This window comes from Hyperolius riggenbachi, chromosome 6 (genome assembly GCF_040937935.1).
Source record: "Hyperolius riggenbachi isolate aHypRig1 chromosome 6, aHypRig1.pri, whole genome shotgun sequence".
NCBI lineage: Eukaryota > Metazoa > Chordata > Amphibia > Anura > Hyperoliidae > Hyperolius > Hyperolius riggenbachi.
This window is the reverse complement of record NC_090651.1, coordinates 98,427,534-98,440,003: the sequence shown is the minus strand read 5'-3', so window position 1 is coordinate 98,440,003 and position 12,470 is coordinate 98,427,534.

The following is a 12,470-nucleotide window of genomic DNA, read 5'->3' as shown; positions in this document are numbered from 1 at the left end:
CCATTAGAACATAATGGAGGGGAGCAGGGGAGAATGTTTTTACATTTTAACAACGCTAAGCTATCCTTTAAAGGGATACTGTAGGGGGGTCAGGGGAAAATGAGTTTAACTTACCCGGGGCTTCTAACGGTCCCCCGCAGACATCCTGTGTTGGCGCAGCCACTCACCGATGCTCCGGCCCCGCCTCCGGTTCACTTCTGGAATTTCAGACTTTAAAGTCTGAAAACCACTGCGCCTGCGTTGCCATGTCCTCGATCCCGCTGATGTCATCAAGAGCGCACAGCGCAGGCCCAGTATGGTCTGTGTCTGCGCAGTACACTCCTGGTGACATCAGCGGGAGCGAGGACACGGGCGTGCAGGCGCAGTGGTTTTCTGACTTTAAAGTCAGAAATTCCAGAAGTGAACTGGAGGCGGGGCCGGAGCATCGGTGAGTGGCTGCGCCAACACAGGATGTCTGCGGGGGACCATTAGAAGCCCCGGGTAAGTTCAGCTCATTTTCCCCCGACCCCCCTACAGTATCCCTTTAAGTTTTAAGGCCCAACTCCTAGATTTTTTTCTATTTATTTTGAGTAGTGTAGAAAGCTTTGTGGCTTTAATATGATACCGGATGGTCATGAGTTAATAAAAACTTCACAGGAAATAACATATATTGTTGCTGCACTACCTCTCTGGACAGGAATAGAGACAACATTCTTATAAACTGGGACACTGGAATATTCACTTAGGAAATACAGCTTTTTCTTTATATTTATTCCATCTTAAAAAATTTAGCAAGAACACATTTCACATAGACGTACACCTGTTCATAGGGTTAAGATGTGAGTCGGTATCTGTGAATTAGTGTTTATGGCCTTATGTTCACATCACAAACGCGGATGGCCATGCGTGCAGAACGCAACACGTACGAACGCACGCCATCCGCGTTTGTGTGCGTTGCGTGGCTGATCCCATCACTGAAAAGTGAATGGGACAGCCACGCGTTTTTACAAAAAATGCGTGCAGCATGCGCTCCCGGACCACACAGGTCCGGAACGCATGCAGTGTGAACATCAGACATTGCACTCTATGCAATGTCTGATGTCCTGCGTGTCGGCCACCTGCACGCGTTTCCAAAACGCGGCTGGAAACGCGTGCAGTGTGGACGGGGCCTTACTCATTTTTAAGTTAGTCAATATACAGCGGAAGTAATATTTCTGGGGTGCAAATTATTCATACTTCCAAGTAGTGTGATCTAAACTTCAACAATGTCTTTTGTTGTTAAACTGTTTTACTTTTACAAGCAAGAAGCCCTCAAAATTGTGCAAGGTAAAAAGGACGTATTATAAGTAAACTTGAAGCACAAGGGATTTGATGTCTTGAGGTTTTTCAGTGCTTGTGAAAATTGGAGAACATAAGTGTTCCTACAAACCAGGTCGGAATTTATTAAATATTGTCCATTAGGAGGCAAAACTTTGTTCCTCTACCCTTAGTAATATTGGACCATAGATTAGTGGCTGTAATTACATACTTACATACATGCTCTAAGGATTTCTTTTTGTTTCCTAATAGTCCAGCAAACCTTGCTGAGCTCTGATAAATTGTTGGTGAAGGTAGCAAACTTGTGCTCCACCTGGCTTATTTTGGTGGGCACCCGGGTGGCATTGGTTCACCTCCTATGCGGTAAGCAGAGTTGCACAGAGAAGCCACTGGCCTTGCATCCACCCTGGGAAGAAAATTCTGGGGCGAACACTGCTATATCTGAAAAGTCTTTTGGATTCTCCATCCCAGGAGAGCCTCTGCAAGCCACGAAATCACATAATTGTCTAGATCTGGCATGGATCAGAATCTGGTTACTACAGGATTTGATTGCACCACAATAAAGTGGAACTTTGGTCGTAAGCTTAGTGTATACTGTATATAGAAGGCATTATACTTTTTCCTCCCTTACCAGACCTCTCCTCACTGATGCTAGTCATTTGTGAGCCAGAGAAACTCTGCCTATGGATACTGCAGAAACCACTCTGAAGAAAACAATCTCTTTTGCATGGTCCCATTCCTGCCCTCTCTGATCAATGCAGTGCTAAGCAAGAGAATGGCTCACTGGCTTCCTCAGAACTCGTCCATGAATGGTCCATGGGTAGCGAAGACTTTGGGTCACAGAACAAAAGCTTTCATGAGGATAGCACTGCAGTGGAAAAAATGGAATGTCTGTCTATTTTCTCCCTTTAATTTGTTTTGTCTATAGCTCCACCTGTCCAGAAAACTGTACCGCATACAAAAATAGGACATGTTATTTTAATACACACTTTACCAATCTTAAAGCACTGAGTAGTGGGACTGATGTGTCAAGACTTCTATAAAGATAACTGGTGCAAAAATGGCAACAATCGGCCAGTTTTTAGCTTTTATATGAAACAAGGGTTCTGATTGGTTATCTTGGCAAGTGCTCCAGTTTTTTGGCACCTGTCTTGATACATCAGCCTCAGTGGGGTTAATTTACTAAGGCTTTAGAACGTGTGAGCCAGGAAATGTGGCCTAGATATTTTGCTCCAAGATGGTAAAAGATTTTTTAAAGGTTAGTGAATTGGAGTTTGTGTTGTATTTCAATGTACACACTTTTGCATTCAGAACGTTTCCTTAATAATTGCTGGCTGCCCTGAAGTTATAGAACAATTCTTGCTGTGGGTACAATTATGCATCTGCATTACCACAAACTCAAATTCATTAACCGGCTAGCAATCTTCACCATGTTCCAGTACAACCCAAGTGAGGGCTGCAAATATTTGTCATCTAACAGCATGCAAAAAAAGAAAATAGTGTTCAGATTTGCAACCTTTCATATTTTAGTAAATCAAACTCCACTATGTAAATAGTATATTATTTGTTTTGCTTGTTTTATGAAATTTTTGAGCTGTTTAGATTACTGAATACAATTTACTGAGAATTTTTTTTTTTTTTAGAAACTTGTAATATAAAATTTCTAGTTTTCAGAGAATATTTTTGATCCTTGTCATGTTGATTTTTGTCTGAGTTTTGAATTTAAAAATTAATAAAATGATTTGATATTATATTAGTTGTTGAATATAACTTTTTTTGGACATAGTAGCAATCTTTTTTCTCAGAAATGATATTGTGTTTTAAAGCAGTTCTGGCTTTAAAGAGAATCTGTAAGAAAAAGTGTCCCCATGGTGTACTTGCCTCGGGAGGGGGAAAGACTCTGGATCCTAATTAGGCTTCGCCCGTCCTTCTCCGTCGCTCCATTACAGCCGAAGATTTATCTGGGCTTCAGGATCACAATCCTGTGTGAGCCCCCCACAGTAGCAGTTTTCCTTCAGGCTCAGGCGGAAATAGCCAATTGGATCTACTCTCCTGTGCCTGTGCAGTAGAGCAGATGCGATTGGGCATGACTATTTGCCCAATCTGGTTTGGCTATTACCGCCGAAGCTAAGGTGGAAGATGGTACTGCGCCTGCACTGGATCGGAAAGGTAAATATTGCTGTCTGCTGCCATCTGAGAATCCCGGTGCTGGATACATGCTGCACAGGAGGAAGGGGGAAGCCTCATTAGGATCCAGAGGCTTTCCCCGCCCAAGGTAAGTATCCCCAGGGGCACATATTATTAAAGTGACACTGAAGCAAAAAAAATGTTATAATATAATGAATTGTGTGCGTAGTATGGTTTTTTAATAGAACATTACTAGCAAAGAAAAGAATCCCATGTTTCTATTTTCAGTTATATATCTTTTTTATAGCATTGCATCATTCTATCATGTTTGCAATTTACAAACCTCACTCTATGAAATATCAACTATGAAACAGTGCAGGGCTAATGTCCCTTTAAACCTCCCTGCAGTAAACATCTTATCTTCTATATTGAAGTATAAGAGCTCAGAGAAACTCTTTTGCATAGATAACAAGTGAAGTTTCTTAACTCTTCCTGTACTGGAAATATGAGACTGATTTCTGTGCTAGTAATGTACTATTTCTTAGCTGTACCACATATACAATTCATTATCTCATAGGTTCATTTTCACTTCAGATTCCCTTTAAAGAGAACCCGAGGTGGAATATTGAAATGCTAATAGGACCCAGAGGCATGTCATGTGCACAATGACATGTCTCTGTGTCATTCTATCGCCCCTGCCAGCCCCCAACCCCCCCCCCCCCCCCCCTGCGCACTGCTGTCCCCCCTGAAAAGATCACCAGGCTACCGACAATCTGCTTGTCGCTAGCCTGCTTTGTGATGCTTGTCAATCAACCTCTCCTCGCCGCTGCTTCCATAACAGGCTCCACCCGCCTCTATTAGCTTCCTCCAATAAGAAGTTAAGCCGCGACTCAGGAGTACTTCCTGGGTCATGGATTGGCTTCCTATTGGAGGAAACTAGCAGAGGTGGAGAGCGGCGGGGGGAGCCTGGTATCGAGGCGACGGAGAGGAGGCTAACAAGCCTCACATAAACAAAGCAGGCTAGCGACAAGCAGATTGTCGCTAGCCTGGTGATCTTTTTAGGGGGAACAGCAGTACGCGGGGGGGGGGGGGGGGGGGGGGTTGGCAGGGCGATAGAATGACACAGAGACATGTCATTGTGCACATGACATGCCTCTGGGTCCTATTAGGATTTTAATATTCCACCTCGGGTTCTTTTTAAGTGTGGCTCTGTAGCTGGCACCTTCCTCCACATGTTTTAGTCCTGTATAAAGATCTTTCATACAATAAATAATACATGTCCCTGCAATCCCAGAGTGGCACTACTGGGCTTATTGGACGGTGCTCATTCCTGCAAACACTCTCAGTATCTGATTAATTTGCTTTGTATGCTCATAAAGATATACTTTGAGTCTGGAAGGGGAATAGTTGTCCCTCTGCAACCTACTATACAAAATTACATATTTAAGTCAAAATTGCCCCAAAAAATGTTATACGACGGTATGGCCGTCCTGGCTGAGTCATGCAGACTTAACTGTAATAATTGTTAATATGCTTGGCTGAGACCTCAGACATGGATGCATAACTCCCTCCACCCTTTAACATCATTGGAGTGGTTGATTCCTGGGTATCAGCAAGTTGGATCCGAAGCTGCCTTCTTCCTCGCTTTCCTAATCCCCCCCCCCCCCCTTTCCTGCTACTTAAATCAAAGATGGCTTTATTGGCATGACCAAGATTCATACAGGCATTGCCAAAGCAAGGGGAAAAGGGGTACATGGAAATGGTGGGGAAGAGGACAATGGCTTAGCAGTCTCTCCTTCTAGTCTGCCTCTTTTTGATCTACAGAAGCTGCTTGGTTTTTCAGATAAATACAGAGTCATTGTTAAAAATCTTGATGTATTTAGGTACACTTCCTCATATATTGTGGTTCTGTCCTCGAATCAGTCTTTTATGGAAGCAAATTGAAGGACTCATTAACCGTTCTGCTGGCCCTCTACTGCCTGGACTAGCAGTCCTCCATATAGATGGTCATCTTCTACCTAAACAAGACAAACTTATAATATCCTCATAGCCACAAGACTAGCTTTAACAGCCAATTGGGCTTTCAGCTGATTCTCCCTCAATCAAGAATATCCTCTCTAAAGTGAATTTCCATCTCCATGCAGAGAGGTGTTTCCAGGCAAGAGAGGGAAACGTATTTGCTTTCCTCCCACAGGTTCAGAACTGGCCCTTATTTTACCCCGACACGACTATACTCAAGGAATAATTCTCCTCCTCCACCAAAACCCCCCTCCTTTCCCATCCCTCCCCCTCTCATTATAGCTATGGCCAATTAGGCCTCATTTGTCTACTTAAATTTGAGTACTGTCTCTAACCCTAACAGGATAACTTATATCTGAGTGTTCTCTGCCCTCTGCATTAGTCTTTAATGTGGTTTATTAATGTGACTTCTTACTGGGGTTCATTATGATCTGTGTTCATTTGTATGATCTATGTTTGTCTTGATTCTGCACACCTCTCAGCCACTAGGATATATATATATATATATATATATATATATATATATATATATATATATACACACACACACCTGTATTTTACTTTATTGTTTGAAAAACTCAATAAAAATCTATTGAAGCAAAAAAAATCTTGAAGTAGTATTTCTTCCTCAATATATTTACAGTCCTGGCCAAAAGTTTTGAGACTGTCAAAAATATTAGTTTTCACAAAGTTTGCTCCTAAACTGCTTTTAGATCTCTTTTTCAGTTGTTTATGTGATGTACTGAAATATAATTATAAGCACTTCATACGTTTCAAAGGCTTTTATTGACAATTACGAGATTTATGCAAAGAGTCAGTATTTGCAGTGTATCCCCTTTTTCAGGAACTCTGCAATTCAACTGGGCATACTCTCAATCAACTTCTGGGCCAAATCCTGACTGATAGCAACCCATTATTTCATAATCACTTCTTTGAGTTTCTCAGAATTAGTTGGTTTTTGTTTGTTCACCCGTCTCTTGAGGAATGACCACAAGTTCTCAATGGGATTAAGATCTGGGGAGTTTCCAGACCATAGACCCAAAATTTCAACGTTTTGGTCCCCGAGTTACTTAGGCCTCCTTTCCACAAACTGTTGAGCTGTGTGCTCAGCAAGCAGTTACCAGGCAGTAGTAAGCAGTTATGCAGCAACAAGCAGTTATCATGCAGCAACAAGCAGTTACTAGGCAGCAGTAAGCAGTTGTGAGAGTTTGAGAGGCATTTCACTGCCTATCAGCGGTCTGTGGAAAGGAGGCCTTAGTTATCACTTTTGCCTTATGACACGGTGCTCCATCGTGCTGGAAAATGCATTGTTCTTCACCAAATTGTTGTTGGAAGAAGTTGCTGTTGGAGGGTGTTTTGGTACCATTCTTTATTCATGGCTGTGTTTTTTGGCAAAATTGTTTGTGAGCCCACTCCCTTGGACGAGAAGCAACCCCACCCATGAATGGTCTCAGGATGCTTTACTGTTGGCATAACACAGGACTGATGGTAGCGCTCACCTTTTCTTCTCCTGACAAGCCTTTTTCCAGATGCCCCAAACAATCGGAAAGGGACTTCATCAGAGAATATGACTTTGCCCCAGTCCTCAGCAGTCCATTAACCATACTTTCTGCAGAAGATCAATCTGTCCCTGATGAAGTGGCTTCTTTGCTGCCCTTCTTGACACCAGGCTGTGTGGTAGAAGGTGGGTAGGAAATCTTGAAGAGGTGGGTTTTGAGGGCTTGCTTGAATGTGTTGAAGAAGGGGGAGAGTCTAATGAGCGGCAAAAGGTGGTGGTGGCTCTTGAGAAATCCTGCTGGCGCACATGGAAATGGAAATGCGTGGGGCAGTTAGGCAAAGGTCGTTGGAGGGGGAAGCCTGGTGTATACCTGTTAATAAGGTCCAAGATGGAGGTAGGGCAGGTTTTGTGCACAGATTTATAGGCAAGGAACAGAACCTTGAAACCTATCCTAAATCGATATTAAAAGTAAATAAACATGGCTGCCTCCATACACCTCTCAGTTCAGGTGTCTTTTAAAGGTCTGAGAGCCCTGTGTTTTTACAGCAGTGTATATGTTGTAGATATGATCTGACCAGTCATTAACTACCTAACGACCGTGTCACGCCAATGGGCGTGAACGCGGTGGCAGCCCCAGGACCGCCTAACCCCAATTGGTGTCAAGGCCTTTCCCAAGGAACGGCAGCGCGCATACGCGATCGTTACCTGCCCGTTCACGGAGCGGAGCTCTGTGATTAGCCTGCTAGCCGTCGATCGCAGCTAGCAGGCTGTTTGTAAACGAAAGGGGAAAGAAATCCCCTTTGGTCTCCAACAGTGCTGTACAAGATCGGCGATCCCCGGCCAATCAGAGGCTGATGCCTATGAGAGGCGGAACAGGACGGATTGCCGTCCTGTTCAAATGCAGTGAAAGGAGGGGAGGAAGGGTGAAACAGCCTGATACAGGCTGAAAAAAAAAAAACTACTGCCACAGCGATAGGACACCTCAGGCAGCATGTCCCCTTAGGGACAAAGAAAGGAGGTGAGTCCGATCGCTGGGCTCCATAGCTGGGCTGTGCAGGAGGCTGAAAGCCTGCACAGCCCAGTGAAAAGCCTGCACAGCCCAGTGGTCGGTAGGGGGGTTTAACACTGCAGTCCTCAAGTGGTTAAGACTGCTAACATTTAATATAACTAAAACACTTGCTTTTTTCAGTGTACTGGCAGCTTTGCTGGTGACAGACATCCAATAGGAACACATTGTACTTGTTACACAGTGAGGCCGGTTTTACATTTGAGGTGCCCTCTTGCATCGCACCGCAACACCAAAAAATCAATGACCCTGCCACATATTGCGCAGACAGGGTCATATGCAAAACACCCTCCCCCCCCCCCCCCCCCAAAACACACACACACACCGCTTGCACGCCCCCCACTGCATGCCCCTTACTGGTCTTCGCCGCCCCTCACCCAGTGACATACTCCCTCCTGGACAGGAAGTACATCACTGGGATCCCTGGCTTCCCCATCATATTTGCGCTGTTTCACACAACAAATTGAAAATTTTGCCATTGCCCACTTACTTCTATGCATTCCGCGGTTGCCGCAGAAGTTGCATGGTAAAGCGCTGCTGACTTTGTAGTGGGTCGGCGGTGCTTTGTAAGCTTCCGGTGCAATGCATACACTTTCTTTGCTGTTGCGTTACCTTGCATGCGGAAAGGGTAACAGAATGCAAAAAAAGTGTCTGTGTAAAAGGTGCCTTAAAAGAACACTATCGTGAAAATCGTAAAATTTTAAATCCATGTAAACACATTTAAATAAGAACATTTCTTCCAGGGTAAAATGAGCCATAAATTACTTTTCTCCTATGTTGCTGTCACTTACAGTAGGTAGTAGAAATTTCACAGAACCGATTTTGGAGTAGCCCATCTTCTCATGAGAGGTTCTCAGGGTATTTTTTTTTTTATTTTCAAAAGCACTTAGCGAATGGTCTTTGCTCCGTTCAACTGCTAAAATGTGTTAAGCCAAAAGGTAGGCTGGCTAGCATCTTTGTAGAAATCCTTTTCATGGAGTATCTTTATAAAGAATAAAGACCATGCTGAGAATCCCCCATGAAGAGATGGGCTAGCCCAAAATCTGTTGGTTCCGTCAGATTTCTACTACCTACTGTAAGTGACAGCAACATAGGAGAAAACTAGTTCATGGCTCATTTTACTCTGTAAGAAATGTACTTCTTATTTGTATGAGTTTGCATATATTTAAAATGTTATGCTAGGTACACACTATGAGATTTTCTGTCAGATTTAGGGCTTGATTCACAAAGCGCTGCAAAGTGTTTGCACGCTGGTGAAAAGCCCTTTATCACGCCTAAATTAACTTTAGGTGTGATAAAAAGAAACTCGTTCGAACGTCGCGCAGCGCCCATTAAACCCTATGGGCGATGCGCGCGCAATTGCGTGCGGGACTTTGTGTGCGATCAGCAGCACAAAGCGGCGATAACTCAGCTAGTGCAAAGGTTATCGCGCCTAAAGTCTTTTAGGCGTGATAACTTGGTTATCACCACTTTGTGAATCAAGCCCTTAGTGTCAGATCAATTATTTCCAACATGTCCAATCTGATTTCTGATCGATTTCCGAGCACTTTCCGATCGATTTCCTATTGATGTGAACAGAAATCGGTCGGAAATCGATCTGAAAATAATCAGAAATCTTATCGGACATGTTGGAAATAATCGATCTGACAGTAAATCTGCCAGAAAATCTCATAGTGTGTACCTAGCATTACATTATTTCACAATAGTGGTCCTTTAATGGTTTTCATAATTCAGGTCATTTTCACTCATTCCTGTCATGCCCTGTGCTTTTTTCTAGCACACAGCTACAAAGCAGTTACCTTCTATAGAATATAGTTGGGAGTCCAGTTTTGTTAGATTTAGATGTAATTGTTGATTGTTGCTGTTTGTTTTTATAATTTATTGCTAATTACCTTTGCGTTTCAGCCTCTTTCCAGCTATCGGTTTTTAAAACTTCCCATATGATAGAGGTAGAAAAAAAAAGTTTTGTAAATGATAATACCATATGATAGAGGACTTTTTTGAGCTACAGTATTTAAGCAATTCTTGTTCAGCAAAAACCCTGGATATTCATCCTACTAGCATTCCACATGCAGCTATACTGTAATCTGCTGAGGGCCGACTGGTGTAATGGTGGAGAAAACTTCCTTACATTAAAGCGAAACTGAAAACTCTGTAAAAAAATAAGAGTTTCACCTACCTGGGGCTTCTCGCAGCTCCCTGCAGCCGACCTGTTCCCACGCAGCCACTCACCGATGCTCTGGTCCCACGCCGCAGCTCACTTTAACTTTACGCAGTTCGAGTGCACTGGCCGTTCGCCTCCTCGTTCACGCTCCTACAGCCAGACACGTACTGCGGAAGCGCAGTAGAGATTTTCTCATTCTGCGCCTGTGCCGGGCACTCCTGGCTACAGGAACGCATACTAGGATACACGTGTCCAGGGCGCTATGGCAGTCGACCTCCATCACAGGAAAAAAAAAAGTGAGCCACGGCGGGGGAACGGAGGATCGGTCCAGAACTGTGAAGGCATTGGTCGGCTGCAGGGGGCTGGCAGAAGCCCCAGGTAAGTAAAACTCATATTTTTCACTGAGTTTTCAGTTCCGCTTTAAATATAAATACCACATCCTGGAGTATAGCAAAGCAGACTACTGGATTCGTTACCTCTTTTCCTCAATTACCTTTACAATTTTTGACTATAATATAACTATATAACAATAACCAATAATGAACCCCACCTGAAGGTCGCGTTAACTCTTTCCCTCCCACTCCTTACTTTTTTTTTTGTCTACCCTTCTCTCCTTTTTCCTCTCCTCTCTTTGCCTTTTCTTTTTTTCTTTTACTTCTTTTGTTGAGAACAGAGAAGCTTGTTCTATAATTGGAGATGGTATTATACACTATATCAAAGTTACTGTTGAAGTTCCAAATATAGACTTTGTCAACAAATATCGACATTGATATTGGCTTCTAGATTGTGATACGTCTTCCATTGAAAATATCCTGCTATATTGCCAACTGTTTCTGAGCTGCATACTGTTTTGTTATAATGTTCATTTGAATGTTATGTTCTGCTATCAGTTTGAGGTACTTGTTTGTAAGTTTTTATATCTTGCTTTTCAATAAACTTTGATAATGAAAAAAAGTTTACAATTTTTGCTTTTATTAAAGTGTTTTCAGAATGATCCACGTTATGTTAGCAAGATAAATAGACCATCATATGACCTTTTTAATTAAAGGGATACTGTAGGGGGTCGGGGGAAAGTGAGCTGAAGCTACCCAGGGCTTCTAACGGACCCCCGCAGACATCCTGTGCCCGCGCAGCCACTCCCCAATGCTCCGGCCCCGCCTCCTGTTCACTTCTGGAATTTCAGACTTTAAAGTCAGAAAACCACTACGCCTGCATTGCCGTGTCCTCAAACCCACTGATGTCATCAAGAGCGCACAGCGCAGGCCCAGTATGGTCTGTGTCTGTGCAGTACACTCCTGATGACATCAGCGGGAGTAAGGACACAGCAACGCAGGCGCAGTGGTTTTCAGACTTTAAAGTCTGAAATTCCAGAAGTGAACCGGAGGCAGGGCCGGAGCATCGGTGAGTGGCTGCGCCAGCACAGGATGTCTGCGGGGGACCATTAGAAGCCCCGGGTAAGTTCAACTCATTTTCCCCCGACCCCCCTACAGTATCCCTTTAAAATAAAAAATGTACCCAGATACCACTATTGTTTTGCCTATCAGTGAACAAAATACACCAAATGATACTATGCCAAATTGTTCTACAACCTGAAAAATAACTGAAATAGGCCTCAATTCACTAAGATCATGCTAGAGATAATAAGGCAAGAAAAAACTTACCTCCACACGTGAGAGAGTTATCTTACCTCTTCATTCCTTAAGTTACCTCTCCTGTAGTTAATTTACCTCCTCTGTAGTTATTTTCACATGCAGCTAATTAACAGCCTGTCTTTAACTCTGGAGTTATTTTAAGGATTGGAGAGTTAATTTAAAGACAGAAGAGTTAACTTTAGGCTTGCCTGAAGTAAAATGTTTCCTGAATACTACATGCCTTATCACCATGGTAACAACTCTAGAAGAGTTATTAAAGACAGGAGATAAGTTTAGTGAATTGAGGCCATAGTCTCCTACAGTAAACCTAAAGTGGGGCGTTTACACGAACGATGTTTGGCGACAGTGCAGATGTTACAAATCCCTGATGACTCCCGTACAAAGTACCACGATTATTTAACCTCTTGTTCACACCCGTCGAGTGTTCCCGCGGGTAGGAAGATGGATCTGTGAATCTCGTTAATTGGGAGGCAACTCTGTGAGGTTCCCCGATCCATCTTCAGGTGAGTATTCAGCTTATGGAACATCACAACACACATTGAAGAAATAATCTAAAGCTTAAGTAAAAAAGATGCAGTGAAATAGAGGGGATTTGAGCTTTATTGAAGATGGAAAATAAAGATTACAGAGTTGGTGGTGGTCCTGTGT